The sequence below is a fragment of the Hyperolius riggenbachi genome, chromosome 1, assembly GCF_040937935.1.
Source record: "Hyperolius riggenbachi isolate aHypRig1 chromosome 1, aHypRig1.pri, whole genome shotgun sequence".
Lineage (NCBI taxonomy): Eukaryota > Metazoa > Chordata > Amphibia > Anura > Hyperoliidae > Hyperolius > Hyperolius riggenbachi.
Genome location: NC_090646.1, coordinates 638,251,978 through 638,259,221, shown reverse-complemented (window position 1 = coordinate 638,259,221; position 7,244 = coordinate 638,251,978). Strand labels below are relative to the sequence as shown.

Below are 7,244 nucleotides of genomic sequence, written 5' to 3'. Positions count from 1 at the left end.
CAGATTATTCCTTGCTCGTAATTCCAATTAAAATATTTTGCTGATTTCTCCACAGAGGAGATGTGAGAACCCTGCGGCTACTCTGACTTTGTGTTATATATCCATCCGCTGTGTATGGGTTGTTACATGACTAGTAGATCAGATATGATTGCTCTTTCCCGGCCATTGTACATCCTGCTTCCTGCACACAGACAGGAACAGGAAGTGATGTGCAGGAAGCACTGATAAGACATAACTACAGATCTCAGATGTGAGCATGGGCGTCCGCACATACGGCAAATTCGGGCATCTAAAATTGAAAATTGCGCAAAAGGTGGATCAGCGCATCACCAGGCCGCCTCCGAATGGCCTACAGTCAGAGGTGCGCTGAGCCCCCCCAGAAACTGCAAACGCACCTTGAACCCAAACAGAAGCTCTGCATATACACCAAAAGCAAGGCTGCTAAGTGGGAGCAGCTGACCAAAAATTAATTAAATTAGTGCGTACTACATAGCAAAGAAATGAACAGCGCTACTTAAAAACAGATAAGTGCCTACCTGCAAGAGAGTGCAAGCCCCACTTGTGGGATAAAATACACACCCAGCATACACATAACCTGTCTACCACTGGAGGATGTTGGTTTCCTGTAACAGCTTGCATGCAACTTGTTAAGTACTCGTCCCTCCCACTGCGGAAAAGTCATCCCCCTATGGGAGGGGACCTAACACTAACTAAATCCTAACCTATGCATATGCATAGCCTGGGTGCGCTACCAAGTAAAATCGAAAATTGCGCAAAAGGTGGAGCAGTGCATCACCAGGCCGCATCCGAATGGCCTACAATCAGAGGTGCGCTGAGCCCCCCCAGAAACTGCAAACCTTCGTGGATGGAGCGCTCTGATAGGACAAGCTGTCCAAGTGAAGAACGTCATCAGCTGGAGCGCAAATATATCCGCCTTCCAAGCTGTGTTGAAAATGAGTCATGGAGCGCAAGAATCCACACGATTCCTGTCCCTGGAGCGCATCCATTATGTCGCTGTGTGCTGGTCTATGCCCATCAATGGCAAGCGCACATGGGTAACCAAGCCCGGCAGCCGGAAGTGCGTCACCGTCAAATGGAGGTGCGTCACTTCAGGAAGTGCTATGCCGGCTTGGAACGCAAATAGTTACCAGGGCTGATTACAATGTCCCTAAATTAAAAACAACTGTATTTCACAAAGTGTCACATAATATTAAGGATTAAACAACATTATATCATGGTACACAAGGGATAATATACATGTAAATAAAGTGATGAACAAAATAATAATATTGAAAATACAGCAGGAAAATCGGCGCGAAATGCAGAGCAGAGACATCCCAGGTAAGGGGCGTTACTGTTTGACTCAAACAATAAGTAAATGCAAAGCTATATGGATATAGCCAATCAGGTAAGAGGCACTAAGCATAGCGTACATGTCCTACCCAATTCAATTTTTGAAATGTGGTAGCATAGTGTCCATTATTTATGTATACTCAGAAAGAGAGAGGAGGGGGATTTTTTGTTGTTTGGTTGCCAAGAGGGAGGTAACAAGACACAAACAATGTTAAAGGACATCCGATGTGAAAATTAACTGATGAGAAAACAACAGTATCTATCCTCCTCCTCCTAAAAATGACTTTTTAAGACATCCCACAGTTTTATTTTAAATTTAAATGTACTTTTTAAAGGGACTCCGAGCAGTGCAGAAACTATGGGAAGATGCATATCATTTTAAAGCTCTCTTTCTCCTCTTTCCAATGATACATAAACCACCGCCCTACGCCTTTTAGTTTTCGCTATTTTCGCGATTGAAATTGCCACGGCCGCGACTTTGAGCGCAACAATAGAGAAAACTAAAAGGCGTTGGGCGACGATTTAGGGGTCGTCAGAAAGAGGAGAAAGAGAGCTTTAAAATGATATCAATCTTTCCATAGTTACTTGTATTACACAGGGCGACTTTTTCCTGCTGAATGGAGCTGCTGACTTTGAGAAAAAGTCGCCCTGTGTAATACAATATAAGGCTCCCTGCACACTGCAAATCCGTTTTCCGATTCCGATTCCGATTCCGATTCCGTTTCCGATTCCGATTCCGTTTCCGATTTTCCTTGAATACATTCAACAGAAAAACGGATCAAAAAACGCAGCATGCAGTTAAGATTAAAAATCTGAATCGGAATCGGATGTAAAAACAGATTAAAAATCTGAATCGGAATCTGAAATGCATGCAGTGTGCAAGAGGCCTAACTATGGAAAGATGGCCACGGCAATTTCGATCGCGAAAATAGCGAAAACTAAAAGGCGTAGGGCGGTGGTTTATATATCATTGGAAAGAGGAGAAAGAGAGCTTTAAAATGATATGCATCTCCCCATAGTTTCTGCACTGCTCGGAGTCCCTTTAAGTTATTATGGTTTCATTGTTTCTGCTCAATGACACATTCATTGAAGTATGCCAGAGCTAAAATCTATGAACTATTGACCCTTCTTATCTCTTTCCTGCTCTCAGAAGTCATTTACTGCCAGGAAAAAGTTCTATGGCTGTAATTCCTCATCAGTGAGCATTATGCTATAGTCTGACCCAGTCTGACCCGGTCCCGACCCGTACATAAATTGTCACTTTCAAACCTAATGCTTAAAGGGATACTGTAGGGGGGTCGGGGGAAAATGAGTTGAACTTACCCGGGGCTTCTAATGGTCCCCCGCAGAAGTCCTGTGCCGGCGCAGCCAGTCACCAATGCTCCGGCCCCGCCTCTGGTTCACCTCTGGAATTTCAGACTTTAAAGTCTCAAAACCACTGCGCCTGCATTGCCATGTCCTAGCTCCCGCTGATGTCACCAGGAGCATACTGCGCAAACCCAGTATGGTCTATGCCTGCGCAGTACGATCCTGGTGACATCAGCGGGAGCGAGGACACGGCAATGCAGGCGCAGTGGTTTTCAGACTTTAAAGTCTGAAATTCCAGAGGTGAACCAGAGGCGGGGCCGGAGCATCGGTGACTGGCTGCGGGGGACCATTAAAAGCCCCGGGTAAGTTCAACTCATTTTCCCCCGACCCCCCTACAGTAAGAAAAAAATGAATGCAGCATAGTTATTTGTGTGTTTGGCACAGTACAAACATGTCTATCTCATTGGGCTCTATTCATAAAACTTTACCGCAAGTTTTCCGCTCAAAACAGCGGACTTTCCCGACCATTTAGCAAAGTGGGCATTCATAAAAGCTGTTCCCGCATGAAAATCTACAATCCCCCAGCAGAGCGAGAAATTTCCGCCTTCTGCAGTGTTTTTCTAGATTTATCTAGAAAAAAGTAACAAAATGTCCATTCATAAAGATTAGAGGAAACGGTATGGGGACGGGAAATACCGCTTCCTCGGATGTAGCGAGAAGCCTGCGGATTACATACAAATGAATGGGACAGACCTCCCAGAGAGAGCAGCGCACGGAGGGACTCTGTCGGCTTCAGTGTTTCCGCATGCCTTCCGACAGCTTACCGCCAGCCTTCAGCGGGAGATCTCCGCACTTGCATCGCAGCTGCCAACATTTTTATGAATGCCCACCCAGAAGTCTAAAATACCGATGCGGTATTTTCCCTCCACGAGTTTTTACGGTACAAATGTTTTATGAATAGAGCCCATTATGTCATATTTCGTCTTGGATGTCCTTTAAAGGAATACTTAAGGCAAAAAAAAAAAAATGACATTTACTCACCTGGGGCATCCCTCAGCCCCCCGAAGCTGGATGTGCCCTCGCAGCCCCGCTCCGATCGTCCTGTCCCCGCCGGCGGCTACTTCCGGTTCGGCGACAGCCGCCGACAGGCTGGGAACGCGGCTGATTTTCCGCGTTCGCCGAACCAGAAGTAGCCGCCGGCGGGGACAGGACGATCGGAGCGGGGCTGCGAGGTCACCATCCAGCTTCGGGGGGCTGAGGGATGCCCCAGGTGAGTAAATGTCATTTTTTTTTTTTGCCTTAAGTATCCCTTTAAGTAAAGTGCATACTTCAAAAGACACCAACAGGGGGAACTTCATCAATCAGTTTGATTGGGTATCATTCATAAGTGTTGTCTGTAATGAGAATCAGTGCGGGAAACCACAGCTGTCGGTATTTTAGACTTCTGGGTGGTCATTCATAAAAATGTTGCCTGTTGCGATATAAGTGCGGAGATTTTCCGAAAAAGGCTGTCGGTAGGCTTGCGGAAACAGAGAAGCTGCCTGAGTCCCTCCGTGCGCTGCTCTCTCTGCTGCTGCTTGGGAGGTCTGTCCCATTCACTTACATGTATTCCGCATACTTATCGTTACTGCCGAGGGAGCGCTAATCCCCGTCCGCATACCGCTTGCTCTAATGTTTATGAATGGACATTTTGTTACTTTTTCTTGATAAATCTAGATAAGCACCGCACAATGCAGAAATGTATCGCTCTGTACGGGAATGTCAGCTTTTCATGCGGAAAAATCCTTTATGAATGGAGATTTAGCCAAGTGGCCAGTAAGGTCAGCTATTTTCAGCATTTCCGCACACGGAAATGCTTTATGAATGATACCCAATGTCGGGTAAGGGAGAGGTTAGTGTGGGTTCTGGGGGGTGGGAGAGGTTAGTGTGGGGGGTGGGGGAGGGAGAGGTCAGTGTGGGTGCTGGTGGGAGGGAAAGGTCAGTGGGGGTGATGGAGAGGTTAATGTGGGTAGAGGGAGAGGTCAGTGTGTGTGTGTGTGTGGGGGGGGGGGGGGGGAGAAGTTACTGTGGGTCCTGGGGGGAGGGGGGGGGATAGGTGATGGGTCAGTGTAGGTGAATGGTCAATGGGGGGGGGGGGGTCAGTGTGGGTGAATGGTGGAGGGAGAGGTCAGTGTGGGTGCTGGTGGGAGGGAAAGGTCAGTGTGGGTGATGGAGAAGTTAATGTGGGTGGAGGGAGAGGTCAGTGTGTGTGTGTGTGTGGGGGGGGGGGGAGACGTTACTGTGTGTTCTGGGGGGGGAGGGGTCAGTGTGGGTGATTGGTGGAGGGAGAGGTCAGTGTGGGTGTGGATGAGGGAGACGTTACTGTGGGTTCTGGGGGGGGGGGGGCAGGGCCGGTCCGCCCATGATGCCAAGTGAGGCGACTTCCTCAGGCAGCAGTAGTCTGGGGGCAACACCAGGCAGAAACAGGAAGTAAAGAGAGTGCCTGGCCAACCTATACTGGGGGCAACGGTACCTGGCTAACCTATACTGGGGGCACCTATACCTGGCTACCTACCTATACGGAGGGTGTCTTTTGGAGGGCTCACAACAGCTATAACGCGCAGTCTAAATTGTTGGGTGCTGTGCGACCATTCCAATTAGGGGGGGAAGGGAGGGGCGCATTCTCACAAGTTTGCCTCAGGCAGCAAAAAGTCTAGAACCGGCTCTGGGGGGGGTCAGTGTGGGTGATTGGTGGAGGGAGAGGTCAGTGTGGGTGGGTGAGGAAGAAGTTACTGTGGGTGCTGGGGGGGAGGGGTCAGTGTGGGTGATTGGGGAAGAGGTCAGTGTGGGTGTGTGGATGAAGGAGAAGTTACTGTGGGTGCTGGGGGGGATGGGTCAGTGCGGGTGATTGGGGGGGGGGGGGGAGAGATCAGTGTGGGTGCTGCTTTGGGGGATGCACATTCTCACCTGCTCCCAAATTCCTGTCAGGGCTGCCTCTCCAAAGTGTCCCAGATTGGGGGCGGGGCTTATCGCGGCCAGGGCGGAGCTTCTCGGCGCTGGGCGTGGCTTCTTGCAGCCACCTTTGCTGTATGTAAAAAAAGGCATGGGGAGGGGATGTGCCAGAGCCCCTCCCCTCTGCACGTGAGGAGCCGCATCTGAACCTCCAGCGCCAACAGCTCCGGGGTCACGTGACAGCCTCTGTGCTTCTTCAATCATACTACACTGCTCATAGCTCCTCATCACCGCCCCCTGGAGGCCCCAAATAACATGACACGTGTCTGCCAGAGACCCCTCGTCCACCCCCAGCAGCGATTTCCCCTCTCTGCCCCCTCTCACCCCCGCAATCTGCCCCCGAACAGCTGTCTCCCCGCCGCTAGCGCTGTGACCGCCAGGGGGCGCCCATGGACCGGGGGATTTCCACATGAAAGCTGCGGCATTCCTGTTCGGGTCTTCGGGGGGGAGTTCAGAGATGGAGATATGCGGGTGGTCCCGGGTTTCGGGGTCGCCGATCGCCTGAAAACCCCTCGAAGAGGCGGGAGAAGAAGCACAAGTGTGTCGCTGCGGCGCGCGGGGCTGTGTCTGTTCTCAACGCGGTCCGCTCTGTGGCTTTATAGTGAAGCTCCGGTGCAGGAGCGAGGCATTCGCCTAGAGACCGTCGAGCCGAGCAGGGCTCCTCTGCCGCTGAGCGCAGCTCCGATGCCGCAAACCGAAGGAAGGAATGTTTTACTAATTATTCTTTTTTATTATTTAAACAACAATCATAGTCACATAAGGATTTCAATACAGCAATTAAGGTCATGAAAGTATATATATATATATATATATATATATATATATATATATATATATTAGTAGCCAGAGAAAAAGTAATGTAAGCAGATATACCAAATGATATCAGAAATGATGGATATAAATATCTGTCAAACAGCTAACAAAAGATCATATATATAAATATATATATATATTTTTTATTGAAAAGGTAAGCAAAGTCCATATATACAAAAAAGCCAACAAACCTCACTCAGGAAGCATTACATCAGTGTGAATTATGAAAAGAAGTAAATATAATCAAATCCCTAGTACAGAATACATTATCAATTACATGCAAATAGTCCTGACATGCTGTAAATTGTCTTTCCAGATGATCACTTGACTGATCAGTTACAGCTGGTTTTTTTCCCACCTGATGACTGGGGCATCGCTAGCCCTATTTTGGGGGGGGGGGGGAGCACGTGCCCCCAATCTGTCCTGGGGTGCCACGGATCTCTTCCCCAGCCGCCACCCCCTCTGTCAGCGGCTCCCTCCAGCCGCCGCGTCACTCAGACCTCGATCAGGCGGTGAGCCGGCGACCAATCGTACGGGCGCTAGGACCCAGCGCCCGCACTGATATGCAGAAGTGACATCACTTCCGCATATAGAGCGGGTGCGTCCGGCGCCCGCTCGTACTGGTCGGGTCGCCGCTGATCCTGAGGTCTGAGTGACACACACTGTCTGCAAGGTAAGGGGGGAGCAGCGGCGGCTAGAGGGGGGGCCTCCCTGTCACTCACTCACTACCTAAAGGGGCTCCCTGGCACTCACTGCCTAATGGGGCTCCTGGTCACTCA

At 49.7% G+C, this 7,244-nt stretch overlaps 1 long non-coding RNA gene across 1 annotated transcript in view; it reads right to left on the bottom strand.

Annotated features, from left to right (window-relative positions):
- The window catches only part of LOC137560298 (uncharacterized), a 37,881-nt gene extending 32,158 nt beyond the window's left edge, over positions 1 to 5,723 (bottom strand). Inside the window, exon 1 of the long non-coding RNA XR_011029822.1 lies at positions 5,608 to 5,723. This is a non-coding gene — a long non-coding RNA (uncharacterized lncRNA). The remainder of the gene's footprint in view (positions 1 to 5,607) is intronic.
- Between the last annotated feature and the right edge of the window lie 1,521 nt (positions 5,724 to 7,244).